Source organism: Lynx canadensis, chromosome B4 (assembly GCF_007474595.2).
Source record: "Lynx canadensis isolate LIC74 chromosome B4, mLynCan4.pri.v2, whole genome shotgun sequence".
In the NCBI taxonomy this organism is placed as follows: Eukaryota; Metazoa; Chordata; class Mammalia; order Carnivora; family Felidae; genus Lynx; species Lynx canadensis.
Window position 1 is genome coordinate 90,036,825 of NC_044309.1, and position 22,631 is coordinate 90,059,455.

The window sequence follows — 22,631 nt, forward strand, 5'->3', positions numbered from 1 at the left end:
TAATACACAGTTAAAGATACAAAGAAGAGGAAAGGGAGGGAATACTCGACAGTCTTCCTGAGTATCCTCTTCCCACTGCCCAGCTTCTGGGGAGCTAAACTGAATGATAATACCATGTGTCTTTTAAATCCCTCATTTATTGTCTTGCAGTTTATTGCCCCTAGCTTACTTAGATCATCTGCCCTTAGTCCCATTATCACTGCTAGTACATGAAGGCTGAAATCCGCCCATTTGCCAGGAGTAATTCATGGGAGGTTGTGCTTGTCAGTACCAGATGATTTAAGGGGAGCCCCTTGCAAATGGACTGGATTTTGACATGTGGGCCTTAATTCTTTGCCAGAATTACATTTGTTTCGAAGTTTCTGATTTTCAAACAAAGCGTTTTAAAACAAGCAGTGTGATGTACAAATTACCATCCTTCAGTTCATATTAGAATAATCCACTCTAAATCTGTTGGACATTTACCCCGTAAGAATTTTGCATCAATAAATCATTTCTGTAGCATCTTAAAATGCGCATAAGTAATCATATAACATCCTGCATCTCCAGGGCCTGTCCCGTTAGTGTGAATAAAAAAATAATAATTATAGTAATCAAGACATAATTATGTTGTCTTAAAAAGCTAAGGGTCATTTGGACTTGATTACTGAAGGAGTTATCAGTGCCAAAGAAAAGTCAGGAACTACTTACTGGCTTGGGCCTGTAATTAAACATCTGGGACTGACATTTCGGTCATCAGAAGTAGCACCTTTGGAATAAATTTCAACACTGCCTTTTAGAGGAGCTACAGCAAATACAGAACCAGTGTAAGGGCTGGAGAGAGGTTGGTGGAGGAAAGGCCGACTGGCCTCAACATCAGCATTTAGCTATTAGGAAAACTGATGTCACAGTAGCTTGCCTAAAGTCCATATATAGTATTCAAATACTAGTTTGGGAAGAGTCGCTTTGTAATTTTGTCTAAGAACCTCCACCCCCCCCTCCCACCCCACCCTGCGGAACACCACCACCTGGTGTCCAGGGACCGCTCACCTGGAATGCGGGTGGGTGGTTTAAGCATTACAACGGCATGTTTGTTGCGTGCTGGATGGCTCACCTGAATGCACAGTGCCGCTCCAGCCTCACCCTCCCACACTTAGAGAAGTATTTGCCACATCTTTTCATCCCCTCGTTACCCAAAGCTCTCAACTGATTAGGGGCAACGCAACAGTCTCCTCAAACCCCTTAAACGTCCTCCGGCGGGTCCCTGGCTCGCTGTCCGGTCTCCTCGTGGTGGTTTCTCTCTTTTCTGCCCCTTCAGGGGTCTCAGGTGGGACCTGGGTGGGGTGCTCGGCTCCGCTCTTGGGCCTCAACCCTGGAGAGGGATGCGCCCTGGGAGACAGATTCCACCTCCCGCTCGCGCTCGGCGGCCGGCGGCCTCGCGGCGGCGGTGAAGGAGGAGGATTCGGAGGAGGAGGGAGTTGGCGGCCGCCGAGGCCGGGCAGCGGGCCCCGTCCGCGGCGGGCGCGCTCCGCGGTCCTCCCTCGCTCGTCTCCCATGCTCATATTTGGACTCGGCTGCCCGTGCCCAGGAATTTCCCGTCATGCCTCCCGCGCCCCGTCCGTCGCCGGAGCCTGGGAGGGAGGGAGGGAGGGAGCGAGGCTCGGACGGCGGCGGCGGCGGCGGCGGCGGCTCCCCGGCCCTTCCATGCGCCCACGGCGGACCCTCCCGCGCCCCCTCTCGCTCTGCCTCTGCCTCTGGCTGGCCGCGACTGCGGCGCGGGGAGCCGCGCAGTCAGGTAAGTTCGGGCTCCTTCGCCGCCTCACCCTTCCCACCCCAGCCCTGCCGAGTTGAGGTGTGACCCCGACCCTGATCCCTCCGAGCGCCGGGCTGCGCCCCCTTCAGACTCCTGAGGGGACGCCCCCTTTCCTGAGCTCAGGAGGGGCGCGGAAGAGGAGCGCCCCTCGCGGGCGGTGTGTGTGTGTGGGGTTGGGGGGGGGGGTGGATGGAAGGAGGTCAAGCTGGCTTCGCCCCCGCCTACGGGAGGCGTCTGGCCGCCTCGCTGACACCTTATCTCGTCCCCGGCGCGAACCTGAGCCCGAGGGAAGCGCTCGCCCGGCGCGGGCCCCCGGGGAGGGGCTTGGCGGGGCAGCCCGCAGGGGGTAGGGGAGGGGCGCCGCGCAGGGGGCCTCCCGGAGCCCCCGCTCGGCGCAGGACCGCCCCGCCAAAGTGCCCGCTCGGATAACGGGCCGGGGCGCGTGGGAATGCGCCGGTCAGGCCCGCGCCTCCCGCCGGGCGTCCAGGAGGGGCGTGGGGCGCCGACGCGCCGGGAGGAAGCGCCGGGAGCGGCGGGAGGCGAGGAGGGGACACCGGGGGCGCACTGCCGCCCCCCCCCCCCCCGCCCGCCGCGTCGCCCGCGCCTCGGGCTCAGGCTCAGGCTCAGGCTCAGACTCCCGCGGGCCCCGCTGGTATCTAATAGGCCAAAACCGAACAAAACCCCGAGTATGCCAGGTACCAGTCTTGTTGTTTTTAAGGGGAAAAAAGCATCCGAATCTGTTTTGTAAGTTTTACAGTGGACTGTTTTAAAGTGAACGAAAGTGTGAACGGAAGGTACCATTCCTGCATTCCTTGGTTTAGGACTATAATTGTGGTAATTCTGAGGTCTTAACACGATAATTTTTGAAGATCGTTTTCTTCAAATATTAGTGAGGGCTTTTTCTTTTACGTAAGGTTATTTATGAAAAGTAATGATCAGAGATTACAAGTGTAGGTTTAGGTAAATGTGAAATTGCACGAACGTTGCTATTTGTGATGAGTATCTAACTTACTAATCATCAGAGCTTCTCAGTTCTTAATTTTTTTTTCTGGAATGATAGAACAAAAATTTTAGTTCCTCAGTTGAGATTAGAAAATTTTAGTTTGCTTTTGGTTTTGCCACCAGTAGACTAAACTGTCAACATTAGATATGGCTTACAATTAGGACTTATAAATTAGTTGAAAGCCGACTCTATTAAGCATATATTATGTTCAGAACCCTCTGGTCTGTTTCTTCATATTTCCATTTGTAACACTGGTGGCAAAATAGATTTTAAAAGTTGGTCTCGTCTATAACAAAAATCTTCAGGATTCAGGTAACTTATAAAATTGCCAATTTAGATTAATGGGAGCTTTTTAAATGTTTAATTTTATTAAATGTGCAGTTTATAAATACTAATTTAAGCAATGATATCAATTGCATGATTGAAAACAGTACTGATTAGTACTGTTTTTTTTTTTTTTTTTTAAAGATCTTTTATGAATTCGTATTTTACGAGTACCTTTAATAGTACTTCTTGGGAAATACATCAGGTTCTAACAGCACTTTTTATTAGTGGTCTTCTAGAAAATACTGTGCTGCACGATAAAGAGTGGATTGTACTGCCAGGGAATATGGGTTTTTTTTTCTTTTTCCTTCAGTGATATGTTGACTTACCTAATACTTGTGGTAAAGCAGCCCTTGAAGACCCAAATCCACCGTACTGTGGCCCCTTTCCAGCAATTTTGAACACCAAATTTATATTTGGACCATTTAAACATTCATTCTTTTAATTTTGGTCCCTGCTGACATATAAGTCTAATTTCTGGTGACTTTTATTAGGGCCCTATGTGAACGTCTGGAATTTTTTTATATTAAAATAAGTAGCTCTCTGCCATGGAGAATTTTGTCACAGTGCCTAAACTGCCTGTCTGCCGAGGTTGCAAACATACAACATAATTTAGATTTTGAATCAACTCACGGTTTTTTGGCTTTTAAAGGTGCTTGTTCTAATATCTTAGCTAAAGTGTTAACCCATTAGGTCAGAAATCTTTACTGTTTTGCTAAACCCAAGTAACAAGAATATGCAAAGAAGATCCCAACAATAGTTTCATAGGTTTTCTCTATTTGAATACGTTTATCTCTTTTAAGTTACAAATGAAATTTTAACCATTAAAGAGGAACTTTAGGAAATAATGCTTTTTGGTTCTGTTATCTGGTTGCAATTCTTTGATTTTATCTCAGCCGTGTTACTTATTATAGCTGGGGATTCCGTTCAGATGTTTAGCTCTCTTCTCTGTAAAGTGATGAAGTTGGACATAGTCTCCGTGTCCCTTCTAACTCCAGGATCCTGAAATATTGTTTTTGTTTATAAAATGCTGCAGTTACCCAGACTACATTGATTCAAACTTCTGATTGTCAACTCTTACTTGCTATGCATGTTAAACTGGTCTACCTGTAGTCAGAAATGATTGGTATGGATCCAGGTTTGGGAGCCTGAATCTGCCTCTGGAACATCTTGATATCTGGCATATGCACACAGTTGCACACACCTTGACAGAGTTCCATGATAGTAAGCTTCTGTTACTTTCTCTTTCCCTCTCTAATAGCAGAAGGTGCTGGTTATGTCATGGCGTAAATGTCTCACTGCTCTTTGGGGACAGCTAAGCCCAGGCCCTAAGATGGTCTGGTATTCAGTTTTGGAATTTGTGTTTGGGTTAGGGATACCACTGTAGGGCGCCCAAACTTTTCTGTAGTTGGAGGCCTGTGACTAGTTCTTTGGAGCCATTCCAGATGAAATGCCCTACATTCCTACAAAATGCCCTATTGATCATACTTGGACCTACCCATCTGGTTTACTCAGAATTAAATTGAGTTTGGATAGGAGGGCAATCAGATAGCTATTTCATTTACTACTTGTTAGTTAGCATCTGTGATTGCTGTACAAATTGCTCAAGGCTTTACTTTGAGTATTTCTATATTTTCTCCTTCCTGGGCACAGTGAGATTTTCTTTTAAAATGCTCAACGTGATTCCTGATCCTTGTTCACATATTTTCTCTATAGCATACCAAAGTCATGTTTATGGCTTTTAAGGAAATGCAAATAAAGAGACAAGAAATTATAGAAAAGGTAGGTCAGTAATAAATCAACCAATTGACTTTATAGAGGATTTGGTTATTGCCTCATTTAAGCTTCTGTTGCAAGTAACAGAAACAAACATGAACTAGTTTTAAGAAAACGAAAGAAAGAAATTTGATGGGAGCCAAATGCAGACAGACCTTATTAGGGACCAGGGACTGGAAAACCTGGAACTTTCCTGCTCTCTACTGTTTGCCTTTCTTTGCTTCACTGTTCTTTCTTTGCTGACCATTTTTTTTCCGCTTTCCTGTGTTCATGGTTGAATGTGACTGTTCAGCAGCCCCTGAGTATTTACGTGTCCCTTGGTTCCAAGCACAAGGAAAGACTGATACGTTGAGACTTGATCCTAAATTCCCGAGAGAAAGAACACAATAGACATAGTGTGGGTCACATTGTTGACACAGATTTCCCCTAAGGTCTCTTTTAATTCTAGAATTCTTTGTAGTAGAGACTGCAGACATTTACGTGGTTTGATTTTGCATTTTTACATTTTGTATTATGGGGTTATTAGTCCTTAAAAGGTATAATTTTCTCTTGATTGCACCGTGTGTGGAAAAGCCACCTTCACTGGGATCCTAGGATGTTAGAGCAGTTCATTCATACTGAGGCAGGAATGCTGAAGAGGAGCCTTTGGGGAGTAAATGGGGTGGGGGGAGGGGGGGCTAGCACTACATTCAGGAGTTACAACGCAGCTCAGGATCCACCTGACTTGAAAATCCTTTTTAATGACAACTGATCCATCCTACAATCGTCTGCATATTTTTTAGGAATTCACTGCATTAGAATGCTGAGCTCAAATAGCTCTTCAGGGTGAATTCATTGAAACTATTTAAGTAATAATTAGAGACTTTCAAAATAGTAATAGTTGAGGGAGTTCCTTAGTTATTTTCCTGTTTCTCACATGTCTAGCATTTTCCATCTCTACTTTCCTTTAGACTGCTTCTGCTGTCTGGAATATTTTTCTCTTGGAACCTGTCCTTAAGGCTCCATCTCATGGTCTTTTGTGAAGCTTTCTTCACCTCTTAGAATTGTCATTTCCTTGTGTTTTCAAGACATTTTGTACCCTGATTGGAGCATGATTTTACCATCTTGCATTATCAAATCCATACGTATTCATCTTCTTCACTAGACTATAAGTTCTATTAGACAAATGGATCATGTAGAAAAATTCGGATGGGCTGTTAGCATCCGTCATCCCAGGTATAATGACCCCAGCTTTTTCAAATGTTCTGAAGCTTGTATGGCATCCTGCTTGTCACTGCCTTCTTCTTCAGACATTGGAGTTCAGCCACTGCTCTTCTTTCTCAGTCCTTGCTGTTTCTTAGATATTGTAGGCTTTTCCATGAACATTGTAATTTCCTGTGTGATAATCACATATATAGAATGATAGAGTGTTTTCCTGCAAACCGAGATAGATGGGGAAAGAGAATATAGCAAACTGATGTGGAAGGAATCAACTGTGTGAGCACCCAGTATTTACCAGGTCAGATAGAGAGGGTGGTGTAGAAAATCATTGGAGACTATTTGAAGGGAAATAGTGTGAAGATAAAGATTGAAGATTAGGTGTGGCCTAGAATGTGGAGGACTTTTTTAAATTTATTTTATTTTTATTAAAAATTTTTTAAAAAAATGTTTTATTTATTTTTGAGACAGAGAGACAGAGCATGAGCAGGGGAGGGGCAGAGAGAGAGCAAGACACAGAATCCAAAGCAGGCTCCAGGCTCTGAGCTGTCAGCACAGAGCCTGATGCAGAGCTTGACGCGGGGCTCGAACTCACAAACTGTGAGATCATGACCTGAGCCGAAGTCGGACACTTAACTGACTGAGCCACCCAGGCGCCCCTACGTGGAGGGCTTTTAATCCTAGGCCAGAAAATTTGGACTGGGTTAGTAAGCTATGAGATAGAAGTCTTTTGTGTCCTCACATATATAATCAAAGTTGGAGTATAAGATATATTATCTAATAATCCAAAGGATGAACTGAGTCAGGAAAGAAACATTGGACTAATAAAGAAGGGTTATAAGATATATATTTTTTAATGTTTACTTTTGAGAGTGCACAAGCAGGGGAGGGGCAGAGAGAGAGGGAGATATAGGATCTGAAGCAGGCTCTGTGCTGACAGCAGTGATCCCTATGTGGGGCTCGAACTGACGAATTGTGAAATCATGTTCTGAGCTGAAGTTGGATGCTCAACTGACTGAACCATCCAGGTGCCCTGAGTTTTTCTTAGAGACTGAAGAGCTAGGTTAGTGACTGTGGGATTGGAGAAGTGTTGCTGATATAGATTGGACAGAAATAAACAATTAATTGGAGATGGTGAAAGAGAGGGATGAATAAAAGATGATGGAAAGACGTTAGGCCTGGGTGATTGCAAGAATGTGAACTCAGGAGGTTTGTGGGTGAGGATAAAAAATGAGTTTTATTTTAGATCTATTGCATTTGAGGTGCTGGTAGAATATTAATGTGGAGACAAGTAGCTGAATCAGAAATGGAAGGTTCGGGTCTGGAGATCAAACGTATGTGACACCTGGGTGGCTCAGTTCTGTTAAGCATCTGACTCTTGGTTTTGGCTCAGGTCGTGGATTTCATGGTTCATGTGCTGAGCCCCGCATCCCACTCTGCGCTGGTGGTGGGGAGCCTGTTTGGGATTCTCTCTTTCTCCCTCTGTCTCTGCCCCTCCCCTGCTGCTTCTCGCTTTCTCTCTAAAATAAACAAACTTAAAAAAAAAGAATGAAGCAGTACAGTTTAAAAAAAAAATCATGAGTAAGGAAGATTAAAAATAAAGGGGTAGAAGAAAACAAACATTTTTGTTGCTGGAATAAGAGGGAGGGGACAGGAAAAACATCATCAAGAAGATGCAGTTTCATCTGGCTTTGAAAGATGCCCAGTTAGTATGTGGCATTTTGTCCATGAACTTTCCCTTATTTAGGGGACATCACATTATCGCACTCCACAAATAGTACATGGGAAGCCTGAACAAAGGATACTGCACCCAGAAAGACCTTCCCAAACTGCAAAATTGTTGCTCCTTCTTCCCTTTTAACCTCTCCAGTGGCTTATGGTAAGATAAGGAACTAACTCCTTAAATGTCTTCCTCATCACCAAGCCCTGATTTGTCTGTACTCTAAGCTTCCCACAAGTGGTTCATTTGGCCTTCGAACACACATTTTACACTGTCTCTCTCATTCCTCCCTTTACCTTCCCCAAGAACGTGAAGCCAATGTGATTGCCACAGATGAAGTACTCTTGGCTTTTTTTGGTTGTTGTTCTCTGTGGGCACTTTTTATTGCCATGGTCAAGTGTCTTATCCATAAAATAACTGTTGACAATTTCCCTAAACTATATAAAATAAAAAGTATAATAAATCATATTCCTACCTCTTTCTTACAGAATGCCATGTTTTTTCTTACCTTTTCAAATGTCACCTGCATGATTCTTGAACACTTGAGTTGGCCACCTGGGCCACCATACCCCGATCTCTGACATTTCGCCATGGTAGCCTGGAGTGGCATTGTTGCCTGGCATTTGTAAGAATGGGTTACCCAGCTGAGTGCTGACTTGGAAACCACGAGACAATTTCTTGATATCTGACTTTCTGAAGGAAAGCAGAAGGGATTTACTTCATTGAGAGGACTTCAGTTGCACAAACTGTAGAGGTTTGTAAGATATGAAGATGACTGCAAGTGAAATAGAGTAATAATGCTGGTATAGGACATGTGTTCTCAGGGCCTGGCTTCCTGACCAACGGTATAACCTGATTCTGTTTCTAAAAATAGTACACTGTTCATTACATTTGTCTAAAATGACATATTTATGTCAGTCTAGAGTATTAAGAACAATTTCTACTTTAATTTAAAAAAGGAACCATCTCATATGGTAGTATTGTGTTTTTATGGCTTTTGACTGAGAAAATGCCTACTAGCAAAAAGCCACTATTGAGGTTTTAAATGAGTTTTTTTAATATTAAAAAAAAGCATTCTCATGTTTGGAAAGTACACATGTGTAGGAATTATGGTATATAGAGTCTATGGACAGCTTGATTTCTTGCTTTGTGGATACTCTCAGAGAGGTTCTGACTCAGCTTTCAGTGAGCTCATTGTCACCTCACTTTAGAATGGGGCGGAGAATCTGACCATGGTTGAAATTTTGGAATGACAAGAACCTTCTCAACATGCTCCTGCAACAGCAGTTGACTATTTTATGCAGACAATGTACTTTATGCTAAGACTGGGCTGTGAAGCAGGTCTCAGGGATTAGTGTATGAATACGTTTTATAATTATATTTTCAGGTATATGAGCATCATTCTTAGGGCTGTCCTCCTGTTTTTAGGATGAAATTTAATAGGTGATTTGCATACAAATACATCCCTACAGCAGTCTCTGTTATGGCATAACTGTCTTCTATTACAGTAAATTACATGATGAATCTTTATGGTTTTTTAGGTCAGTTTATTTTGTTTAAAGTGGAAAAAACCTGCAAACAAAACCAACCACTCCCTCAGTACATATGTTAAATTTAAGACAACACTGAAGATAAGCCTATGCTGCATGTTAGAGTCTTTAAAAAATATCAGGACAGCTTTTGTGTAAATCAGAGAGCCGTGACTTTTATTTATTTATTTATTTGCTGTTTATTTATTTATTTATTTAATTTCTCTTAATTTATATCGAGTGTGATTGTTAGAGAATCTGGGCGTGGTTGGGGTTGGGAGAGATCTACAGTGACTATTACAGGTGGATATGTTATTTTAGATTAGTGTGTATAAGGAAAGAAAGGCAGAGCCATATCTCCCTGTACACAGTCCAGAAGATTAGATAGGACAGCAATTGAGGGACCGAAGGTCCCTGGGAGCCCTGGCCTCACAGTAACTGAGAATGAAAAAGTGCAGACACTACCATCTTTCCTATCTATATGCCCTCTAGTTAGGTCACTGTAGAGAGCCAGGATGAGCATAGTTGAGGTGGGGATGTTTACCAACTTGCAGAGCCAGTTGAAAAACTGCAGACTCATTAATATATTTGCATCCTTGTGCATATGTTCATGTTGCAAAGGAATCAGTGTAGTGTGATAAAAAGAACATTGGATAACAAATTGGAAGACTGGGTTTTCCTAGTCCTTTTCTTGCCTAAGGCATGTAAGCTCTCTGTGCCTCAGTCTTCACATCTGCAAAATGAATTGGTTGGACTGAGTAATACCTAATATATAAGATTCTGTAGTGTCTGGATTCTGTAGTGAGTGTATGGGTCGTCTAAAAGTCTGCAAGTATCTTTCATAATTTTTAATGGAAATGACATAATTAATTATATGTAATTATGTCTTTTCTTGTTATGTTTGGTTCAAGTTGTCTGTTTTGTGGAACTAAGTATAAATATTGTTCTGTGACTAAGATCTTCTGTTTGAACTTTGTAGCCTAATGTGCTCAGTAATCTGAGCCATAAGCAAAGTTATATAACCCTTTTAAAGATTTAGTATTTATTTAGAGGATAGGTTACAGTGAATTAGAAGCATCATATTAGCTCTCCCATTTGAAGTAATGGCAGTAAGCACTAGGAATTATATTGGTTGTCCTAAATGTATAGCTAAGCATTGCTTATTTAGGCTTGGTGATATATCTCAGATAAGAACAGTCTTCTTTTAATTAGGGTACACTGCTAATAGAATTTGCTTTTGACCATTCTAGAAATATATTTAATTCTTTTTTTTAATGAAAAAAATTTTTAACATTTATTCATTTGAAAGAGAGAGAGAGAGAGAGAGAGAGCGCGAGCATGAGTGGGGGAGGGGAAGAGAGAGAGGGAGACACAGAATCCAAAGCAGACTTCAGGCTCCCAGCCATCAGCACAGAGTCCGACCTGGGGCTCAAACTCAGGAACCGTGAAATCATGACCTGAGCCCAAAGTCAGACGCTCAAGTGACTGAGCCACCTAGGCGCCCTGAAATATATTTAATTCTTAAACTAGTTAATTTGCTCTTATCATTAAAGAAGAAAATCTCCATTGAGCTTTAAGGAAGAAAAACAATTTTACTAGTTAGGTAAAAAAAAACAAAAAACAAAAAACAAACTTCTCTTGCCTTTAAAACGTATTAGTAAACGTTTGCCCTTTTTTATTATAAAATATTTCACATGCACAAAGAATATATCACATCTCTATATAAGACATAGAGAGTAATTTTTAAAAATCTAGGTGTCCCCACTCCGCTTCAAAAGTGGAATGGTAAAAGCTGCCTGTGTGACCTTCATTCACAGCTTCCCTCTCTGCTCAGAGTACCCACAGTCCTGCATTCCGTGATGATCACTTCACACAAATGATAACTAATACACTCTTGCTTCTTTTTTTTATAGTTATACCATAGATGTATCTAAATCTACATATTTTATTATTTACTTTTGCATGTTTGGAGGCCTGTCAATGGTGTCATCTGCTGTGTAACTTCTGTGACTTGCTTTTTCCCCCCATCACATTATGTTCGTGTTATCCATATTGGTGTCTGTAACTCATTTTTAAAGATGAACATTTCTTTTGTTATCCATATGTTTTTCTACTTTTTTTTTTAATTTTTTTTTAACATTTATTTATTTTTGAGACAGAGAGAGACATAGCATGAATGGGGGAGGGGCAGAGAGAGAGGGAGACACAGAATCGGAAGCAGGCTCCAGGCTCTGAGCCATCAGCCCAGAGCCCGACGCGGGGCTCGAACCCACGGACCGCGGGATCGTGACCTGAGCCGAAGTCGGACGCTCAACCGACTGAGCCACCCAGGCGCCCCTGTTTTTCTACTTTTTATTTATTTCTGCTCCTTTCACACTTATCTGGTAGGGTGCTTCTATTTTCCTGTGAAGTCAGATTGTTGTATTTTCTCCCACTGCTTCTATGCTTCGCCATCCATATATCCCAAATAATGATAATAATGATAGTGATAATGATAATGGCAAATACTCACATATAGATGTTACTAGTGTAATTACTATTTGTTCCAGACACTGGTCTAAGTGTTTGCCCTTTACATATATTAACTTATTTACTGTCCATGGCAACTTTATCAAGGAGGTAGCATGTTACCATGAGAGCTCATATTTGAGAGGAGGCCCGTAGGAGCGAGGAACTCAATAATTTGCATGACTATGATTCGAATCGTGGCAGTCTGGCTGCAGAGTTTATGTTCCTACTAATTATACTATTGTGACTCCTATGTAGTCTTTTTTTTTTTTTTTTTAGTTATATTTTTTCCCATTTAACTTTTTAAGGTATTCAACCATTTTTGTGACTCTCAAAAAAGAATGACCCTAGTGTGAGCTTCAAGCTGGTTCTCCTGCACAACACCAGTTTTTAATGTCATGCTATAGTTTAATTTCCTTCATGGTTTGACCATGACTTTTTAATGTAAGTTTTAAAGAATTCTCTGGGATTTATTATTGCTTTTTCCCCTAATTAAAAAGTATACCTTCTTCATTATTCTTCTAAAATCTTTCAGTCATTTCCTTTAGTATGTGGCTTGGAATTGGTTCCATTGATTTCCTGCACTAATTTGGACCATTTTCTTCATTTTTAGACAACGGCATCCTCTTTTAAAAAATATTTCTGTGACCTTAAATGAATCAGTTAATCTTCCTGAGCCTTGGACTTGCCAACTAAGTTGCATTTGTTAAGTGTAATTATTTCATTAATCAGACATATGTAATTGCTAATCAGAACCTCCTTTCAGTGTGAAGTAACCATGGGCGATCATGAAGGAAAATAATTAAGTAAAGAGAAGTCCTTGGTAGTGGTTGGAAATTACTGATTTTCCTCAACCCCTCAAATTGCAGAACAAAAAACTTCAGCATAGGGAGTGAAATCCCTTTGTACTGTAACTTTCTTGTATAACTTTAATTTTTTCCTAAATTGATTAATTTCCTAACTGATTTTTTTTCTCTTACATTGTGAGTTTATGAGGTCTTCAGGTTTTCCCAAGGTCTTGGATAATTTCCTAATATCCTTTATTTAAACATGCTCATATTTCTCTCATATAGCCAAACAAAAAGCCTACTCCACTTGCCATCATCCTCTGTGACCAAGTTGTTTTACAAGTTGTCTATGTTCTTGCTGTCTATCTCCTATCCATCCAAAAATATATATTAAATCTGTGTTATGTATCAGGAACTAACTTCTCTAATCTCTGGGGATGCAGCATGAGCTAGAGAGACTAGTTACTTTCATTCTCAGTTTGGAACCAGCATAGCCTGTTGTAGAAGGAGTGAGAAGACCATTCTGTGGTAGGAGCAGGAGGGAAGATGGTTATAGTTGAGGGCAAAGAGGATGGTGAGATCATATGCGGCTTTTGGACCATAATGAGGAGCTTAGATATTATTCTGTGTGATGGAAGCCATTAGTGGGTTTTAAGCAGGCAGTGACAAGATCTGATTTGCATTTTAAAATAATCAGTCTGGCAGCTGTGTGGAGAATGGATTGTAGGGATCAAATGGAAGCAGGTAAACCATTAAAGTCTACTGTACTTAATAATGGTGCTGGTGGCAAAACTCATGGATTGCCGATGGATTGGCTATAGGATCTAAGAAAATGAGAGGAACCTTCCATGCTATTCCACTGAGATTTCTTTGATTGGAGCCATTAATCACGTCCATATCACTAAACCTAGTGGACTCAATTTGGGTACCTGTCTTCTTGACTTCAGGGCGTTTGATACATTGACTGTTTACTTCCAGAAATAGTCTTTTCTACTGATTTGTAGCACTGTTATTGTTATATATGTGATCCTAGGCAAATTAATTAAAGTATCTGTGCCTTAGTTTTCCTCACTTGTAGAATGGTGATAGTGTTGTTCCTACCACATAGATGGTTATAATCGTTGAATTAGATAATAAATGTTGATTACTTAGTGCAGTGCTTTCCACAGAGTTCATTCACAGTAAATGTTAGCTAGCAACATCCTTATCATTGTCCTAACCATCATTATCATTGTTTTTCTGGAACAACACTTTCCTTGACCCCTTCCTTCTTTGGCCAGTGCCTGTTCTTGGTCTTCTTTGCTAACTCTTTCTCCTCCACCTCACCTATAAATGTTGAAGTTCCTCAGGGCTCTGACATTTTCTCTTCTCATTTTACACCTTTTCTAAGGCAATCTAATTTACTCCATTGCTTTAGTTCCATTTGTATAAAATTAACTCCCCCTAAATCTAGCCATAAACCAGATCTATTTCCCAAGCCACAGTCCTGTATATCACTTGCTTCTATATTATCTCTGCTTGGCTGGCTGTGTCTTAAGCCCCTTTAATATGTAAAAAAAAAAAAAAAAAAAAAAAGAATGAGAGAGAGAGAGACCCACAGAGAGAGGGAGAAAGAGAATCCCAAGTAGGCTCAGTGCTCATCAAGACATGCGTCTTGATCTGACAAACCATGAGATCATGATGTGAGCCGAAATCAAGAGTCAGATGCTTAACTGACTGAACCACCCTTCAGGCGCCCCTGAAGTTCCATATTCTTATAATGGCTTCCAGGATTTGTTTCTGCCTACTTTGTGAGCCTTATCGGCCCCCCCCTGTACTTCTCACCTACACCATCCAGACATGCTCTTCTTTCATAACTGCCAACAGACTACACTCATTCTTATCTGCCACTGCTCATCATTTTCTTTGTCTGGGACACTTGTTTCTTCATTCTTAATATGGGCAACACAGTTTTATCTTTTGTTCTTAATTTAAATGTTACTACCTTCAGGAAGGCTTTCTTATACCCTCCCCTCCCTCCCCCGACAATTAGACTACTTCCCTCTGTGATAAAGGGTATTTATGCCCCCTTTGTTTCTCTGTGATCCTTACTGCACTTGCTAATAGTATCTTTCTCACAATATGTTAGCTTCACAGAGGTGGGGACCATGGCATGTTGTTTCTCACTTTGTCCCCAGCATCTGTTTGTTAAATAGAGTAAAGGGTGAATGCAGTGTGGGCTTGTCCAGTTTGGGAAGTGAGAGGCCTTGCAGCTGAGTTTGATGTGTGCTTTTCCTAATCTTTCAGGGTGGTAAAGAGAAGAAGAGAACAGTTTAGGTTTACTGTAGTTTAATTTTCTGACTCCAGTGGCCACAGTGTAGAGAGAGGGGAAGGAGCATCAGAACTGGAGGTGACTGGAACAAGAAGTGGTGCCTTAGGGTTCGGTGTCTTTTCTCTTATTGAAGCGCCCAGAATTTCCAGGGCAGTGCCCCTAGTTCCCTACATTTGCCTGTCTTTTTCAGAAGTCAGCCATGGCAGTGTTTCCCAAATCCGTGGTATGCTAGGCATGTGCATTACCTCAGAACCCCTGTTTAGTGTGGCCTCCATGCCAGAAGTGCTTGCCAGAGTTAACTGTTGGCTCTACATATACTCTGTGCCAGTTATTAAGCTCTTTATACTTGTGACCTACCTGCTCTCTGGCCCTGGCGCCTATTCACAATCCTGGCAGGGATCTGCTGGATTCTCGTTCACTAACTTGCAGGAACAATGTTTGCACATGAGAGGAGTTGGGATTGGCTTCTTCTCCAGTATGTTTGCTCTGCACTTTGTTTAGCAGAAGTATTTCAGAGTGGGTTTATCCTATTTCACTTTCCAGTGCGGATGCACATCTTCCTCTCTGTTCTCTTTAAAAGATATTTACTTGTATTGCCGCCTTTGTGTGTGTGGTGTGCACGTGTATGCAAGTGTGCAGGCTCTCTTTATCTCTGCTTTTTAAAAATTCCCTCCCTGTCATTTCTTTGTTTTGTAACTCTATATGAGAATCATTTTTTAGTAGGTGCATTTAAATCCTTTATATTTTATGTTATCATGGACATCTATGATGGCATTCCTTGTCCTGTTGTTTTATACTCTTTTTATGATCTTTTCCTCTTAGTTTTCAGTATTTTGCCATATAGTTTCTGTGTTTTATTTGCTTTTATATTTCATAGGGATTTGAAAGTTTGACATATTTTAACTTCTATGACCTTGAAAAAGTGTTTAGAAACATCATTGAGCCTAAACTAATTTAAATACTAAATTTGAAAAAAAACCAGGATACAATAAATAGCATTTGTCTCTTCTCTGCAGGAGAAGTCTGGGATTCTTTTATTTTTTCTGCTCTGCCTTTGTTAACGAAAGTGGGGCTATAGATCCACATGGTTATTGTAGAAGTGTTATTTTTATATGTTCTCTCTTTTAAGGAGAGAACATATTTCACTTAATTATATAACATCTACTGCCTTTAGTGATTACCATCATACCTTTTCTACCTCAATTTTACCATTCTTAAGGATATTATGATCGTTGTATCATTTGGCTAGAGTTCATCCTTGAGGCCTTTTTTTCCCCTGCATGCAGAATATATGCATGCATGTTTCCTGAGCTCTCTTGTTATCTGAAGGAATTACAGAGTGTTATATAACATGTAAGCCCTTTATTTGCAAAACAACATTTAATTGATAAGAGGAATCCAACAAAGCACAATTAGGAGGCTTTGAAATGCTTATAGAATAACCCGAATGTAAATAATAGTGTAATTATGAAATATAAAAAGTTGCTAGCATCTGTTTGGAAGAAGAGCCTAAGAATAATAGAATTTACTGGCATTCAAGTGACAAATTAGTATCAGTCACAAGGTTAGTACTGGAAATTCAGTACCTCTAATTCTGAGTCGTGATGCAAAATTCATTATAAGTTCTAGAACAGTTTTATCTTTGTGAGTGACATTGACAGTTTTTAGGTGCATTGCAACAGTATTTTCTCTTACTGAAATGTTGAAATTAGAGTTGACCAAAAGTTTACTTTGTCAGATTTCTGTTTTATTAGTACATTGGTCTCACTCACGCATAAAGTTAGATCACTCTGTGTGAACGACTGAAACAGTTGATTGCAAAACTTGAAATTTTTTTGTCAAAGATATGATTTTTTTTTTGGCAGTCACTGAAACATATTGCTGTAATAGAAAAACTAATCTCAAATTAATCTTAGTTGTCTGTTAGACAAGCACCTCATTCTTAACCTGGTCCAAAACTAAGCTAATTAAACGCTGCCATATATGCACATATATGCACATGCACACACATCACACATACATACACACTCTTTCATGTTCTATTTCTGTTTCTACACGATAGCTCTTACTTTTTTTCTTTTCAGTAAGGGGAGCAAAATTCATTGAGCAGTCTGCTAATTGCTTTCAAAAATATTATCTCATTTAATCCTTCCAAAACCTAATGAAGTGTTATGATCTACATTATGTAAGTAAGGAAACTGAGGATTAGAGAAAGTAACTAATTTGCTCAAGATTTATCATGTGGGCTAAGTGATGGAGTCAGAATTTGAACCTAGCTCTGCCTCTTTCCTGTATACCACATTGACTAGATAGAGCATAGGACTCTAGTCTTACGGGAACTGGGATGTTATGCACAGAGATGAGGGAAGACAGAGGAAGTGACATTTGAGTTTGGTTCCATGAAAACATTTATTGAGCCTTTATTTTACAGTGGCAAATACCACTGACTATTCTCAAAGAGGTTGTAGGAGAGGCATATATATAAACCTGAAACTCTAACGTGCAGAAGTAGTTATAATAATAGAGGCACTGAAGTAAGAACTACTATGAAGAAGAGTTGATTCCTTTCTAATGGAAGGGATAGGGAGAGGAGTGTGTGGAACCACCATAAGGGAAGGTTTCCTGGAGGAAATGATGTCTAAACTGGTCTTGAAGGATAAAAATGAAGAGATCATTCCTTTTATGAGTCTGTGGGTGGTGTGGCGAGGGTAGGATAAATAGTTGGCCACCATCAGAACAGAGTATTTATTTACCAAAAAATACTTATTGAATGCCTACTAGGGGTTAGGCTTTGTGTAAGGTACTAGAGTCATAGTAAAGGACAAGAGAGTTCATGGAGCCTATCATGTACCAGGGAGTGTTGCGGGCAGAAGTTATACAAGCAGGAAAAGAAGTGAAGCTGATAGGTCTTGAATGCCTGGCCAGATTGGCTGAATTTTCCCTTGTAGGTGCTAGTGAGCTTGGAAGCACTTGAAGCGGGGCTTTTGACATGGTCAGAACTAGTACACAACACTTTTGCAGCAGTAGGGAGGGTAGATGTGAGGGGACTCAGGTTAGAGGCAGGAAGACCATAAGGGGCCATTACTGCATTCTAGATGAAAGATGAGAAGAAAAGGATGTATTTGAGCAGTATCTTGGAAATAAATTTGACAGCACTTAGTGTCAATTAGATATGAATGGTTAAAATGAAAAAAAAAATGAGGATGACTCTCAGATTTGGAGTTTAGTGACTGGGTGGATGGAAGTAGTTTTTAACAGGATCAGGAATACAGAAAGAATAACAAATTAGTACAGAAAGAAACAAATTGAGTTTACCAATAATAAGTTGGTAAAGAAACAAACAAATGAATAGTTTGAGATGCATATGGAAAACCCAAATTCTTTTTTTTTTTTTAATTTTTTTTCAACGTTTATTTATTTTTGAGACAGAGAGAGACAGAGCATGAACAGGGGAGGGGCAGAGACAGAGGGAGACACAGAATCTGAAACAGGCTGCAGGCTCTGAGCAGTCAGCACAGAGCCCGACACAGGGCTCGAACTCACGGACCGTGAGATCATGACCTGAGCCGAAGTCCCGAAGTCGGACGCTTAACTGACCAAGCCACCCAGGCGCCCCCCAAATTCTTTTAAACACATGATTTGACCACCTAAAATTAGTAAAGAAAACTACTGTGGGACAAAGTAGAAAGACATTTTGTAAAATATTATATATCTTTCGCTCTATGATTTCATTCATGTCTTCTCCTCTCTCCTAAGTCCAACTTGGGATCAAAGGGTAGTTGATAGAGGCCGTGAAGCTTTATCTTTCAGTGTGATAGGAGTCCATTTTCATAAAACTTCTCCTTTATCTGCGCTATCAGATTCAAGCCACAACACATACCGTCATGAGAATTTCATTATATAATTTTCTTACGTTCTGCAGCAGAACATAAACTTGGAGGGGAGGAATGCTAAAATTCTGGTACAAGAGCAAATATTTATTTGCAGTTTCCGGTGCTAAAACTTTCTATTTTCCTGGAATGGTGGCAGAGTTCTAACTTAAAATATTTGAGACATGATTTAAGGACACATATGTTTAGGGCTTATAGTCAACTCATTAAAAATACTCTTTTAGTGATAGATGTAGATACTGTAGTTTATAGTCCCAGGCGTAGGATTTAGTCAGCCTACATTAGCAACTCTTTCTTTAGGTGAAATGGTCCATTAAGGCATTCCATCTTTTTTGCACGTATAAGCTTTTTTTTTTTATGAAAAACCTGCGCATGGTTCTTGGTACATGGGAACCATCTCCAACTCCACCCCTGTCTCCATCTCTGTGTCATTCTTCTGGAGTAATGTTTTTAAATCATTCTGGTAGTTCCCTAATTTTAGTCAATATAGTTATAGCACTGCTTCTTGATTCATCTGTTTTGTGTGATATCCAGTCATGAAAAAGAAGGATCTATCTGCTCTCTCTTCTCCAATCTGTCTACCGCCGTTGACTTTGAAATTCCCTTACTATTCACTTTTGTAACAATAAATATTTGTTCATCAGCTGTTGGTAGGCTACATGCCAAGCAGTTGTGACAAAGATTCCAAGGAGAGTGACTTACGTGAGCAAAAGTTTCTTTTTTCTCCCACAGTAGCCCAGGGTAGGTAATAGCCCACAGGTGGCTTGCCTTCCCATTCAAGTAGCTTCCATGGCACGGTCCAGGCATGCTGCTACAGTCGTTGCCATTTCCCAAAGAAGAGGACGGCTGAAGTAAGTCACTTTGTAAAGGAGGTGACGCGATCTTTTGAATTATTTTCCATCAGCCAAAACTTAATATCATGGTCTCAGCAAGGGAGGCTGAGAAAGGTAGCAGTATGTTCAGCTAAAATTGCAGAGGGTTCTGGGGCGCCTGGGTGGCTCAGTCGGTTAAGCGTCCGACTTCAGCTCAGGTCACGATCTCTCAGTTTGTGAGTTCGAGCCCCGCGTCGGGCTCTGGGCTGATGGCTCAGAGCCTGGAGCCTGCTTCCGATTCTGTGTCTCCCTCTCTCTCTGCCCCTCCCCCGTTCATGCTCTGTCTCTCTCTGTCCCAAAAATAAATAAACGTTAAAAAAAAATAAAAAAAAATTGCACAGGGTTCTATTACTAACACAAAGAAGGAAGAGTGGATTCTAAGAGTCAATTAGCATTTTCTGGTCTAGTTAGTATCTCTTGGTGTTACTTTATGAAGTCCTGATACTCTTACCCCTTCCTCTACCTTTCTTTCTGGCCTTCTGTACATTTTGTCCACAATATAAATGTTCTTTTTGTTTTAAAACGTGATGTTACTAATGTTTGCCTTCTCTTCTGAAACTGCAGCCAAATCTCTGTGTGTAGCTGGTCTCTAAATGCTCATATTGTTACTTCCATACTTATTTACTTTCAGGTAAAAAAAATGAGCTGTTGCCATAGTTCCTTCTTCTTAGGTTCAGGGTCATGATCTCTGGGCCACTGGAAAGGATATAAGTCATGGCAAATGGACTGTTTTTTCTTTTTCTTTTTTCATACATTGATTAAAATCAGGGCACTGTATTTCTAAGGTCTGCATCTAGGCACTGACTTGTTTATTCCGTAAGAGAAGCAGCACCGAAGGAATATGGTTAGTGCTCAGGGAGCTTTCTTTCAGTTACTTCAGGAATTAGGTTCATTGTATTCAGGAATTTTATTGTGACCAGGAACTACTCAGTTTTGCAGCTGAGTGAAAACTTCTGTCTTGAAGGACTGAGACTGGTTTGTTATCTCCAGGTGATCCAAGGTGAAGTAGGTCTCTCCTTTAATATCTGAGTATGAGAGGAGAGCTGTGTTTTCTGACCAAGGTAAGAATCTCTTTGGGGTATTTAGGAATAGAAGGGCTGACTAATGAGAGAGATTCTGGGCTTTTCAAGGTGGTCTCGTTGTCTTTCGTATTGGACTTCTAATCATTCCAGACCCAGTTATTTTCCCAAACAAGGACACAATCTGGAGCACAAGAGTCCCTGCCCTTGAAGAATTTTTCATGTGGTAGAAGAGATTAATAGAGACCACAGTTCAAATTCTGGCTGCATCATTTACTGGCCTTATGACCTCAAGCAAATTATTCTCTGAACCAGAGATTCTGCTGGAATGTATAATCCTCAAATCCCAGTGGCTTAAAACACTGAAGGTTTATTTCGTGCTTGTATTGCACATTCATTGTCAGTGGGGGGACTCTAGGATCATCGTTAATGGAGCAGCCACTATCTAATTAATAGAAATTACTGGTCACTTTTGGAGAGGGAAAGAAAGTTCTGGAGAGTCTCACAGCAACAATTAAGTGCTGTGTCTCAGAGGTGACATACATTATCATTTATGTTCACAACTTACTGCCCAGAACTAATGACATGGTCTCACTCAATCACAGGGGGTCAGGAAGTGCATTCTTAATTTGCCTTGAAAACGGAGAGTCAGAAATGCTCGGCAAATAGCACCAATGACCAGAAGATATAGGAATGCCTGCCTGAGGGTTGATAAGAGGATTAAATGATACATGCCTACATACAAAATGACCTAGTGCAGGTGCTCAAAAATGATTATCATTAATAGTAATATCAAGTAAGATGTATGGGTGCAAAATATTTGAATGATATTATAAAGTGTGACTAAAGATTCTTTCTTGTAAGCTATATAAGACTATATCACCATTTATATGAAATTGTCTTGTAAATTAGAACACAGTGCACAGATGCAAGCTGGTGCTATTATCTAATAGATATTAGAGATGCAGCATTAGAGCTTGATTCAGTGTTGGAGCTACATCTTCACATGGTTGAAGTCGTAAGAGTAGGTGAGATGTGCAAGAAAGAGATTAAATAGAAATACACCGGGCACTGAACAGGTAGCTTTGAAGCATAACCACAGTTTGGAAATAGAAGGAAATACAACAAGAGAGAGAGAAGTCATTTCTGGAAAGGGAGGAAGAAAATGATAGTGTGTAGTGTCATAGAAAAGTCAAGCGAAGGGTCGCCTGGGTTAAGCATCTGACTTCAGCTCAGGCCATGATCTCATGGTTGGTGAGGTTGAGCCCTGCATTGGGCTCTGCACTGACAGTGCAGAGCCTGCCTGGGAATCTCTCTCTCTCTCTCTCTCTCTCTCTCTCTCTCTCTGTCTGCTCCTGCCCTCACATTCTCTCTCAAAATTAATAAACTTAGAAAAATTAAAAAAAGAAAGAACAAGTGAAGAATGTTTCAATAAGGAAAATCAACTACATAAGATGTCACGAAGAGGCATTGACATTCAGTTCTGCAAATTCCATGGGGGGGTGTGGTATTATTCAATCAATAGAGAATGTTACTTAAGGAAGGACTAGTAGTCTTAATTGAGAGGTGTCTCTGTGCCAGGTGCTCCTCTAGTAGCAGTCTTGCAAGGAAGCTTTTATAAATTCCGTGTTTACAGATAAGATTCTCAAAGCTCAGAACGAAACTTGCCAAATGAAACCTAACTCGTCAGTGAGAAAGTTTGAATTTGAACTCTAGTAACAGAAAAGCAAAAGGAAACTGTACTATGTAAACACAACAAAATGAAACAGTCATACTGAAAAATTCTGAAGGCATTTTTTGTAGTAATCAAAAATGATTGATACGGGTTTTGCTTTCTCATTGGCACTTTTTAAATATTAAGAAATACTTTTTAGATGAAACATATATAATGTAGATGCTATG

At 40.6% G+C, this 22,631-nt stretch overlaps 1 protein-coding gene across 1 annotated transcript in view; it reads left to right on the top strand.

Moving 5' to 3' along the window:
- Positions 1-1,696: 1,696 nt before the first annotated feature.
- MSRB3 (methionine sulfoxide reductase B3) overlaps positions 1,697-22,631 on the top strand; it is a 168,901-nt gene continuing 147,966 nt past the window's right edge. Inside the window, exon 1 of the mRNA XM_032594008.1 lies at positions 1,697-1,774. The gene's annotated coding sequence lies outside the window, so the exon portion shown is untranslated. The remainder of the gene's footprint in view (positions 1,775-22,631) is intronic.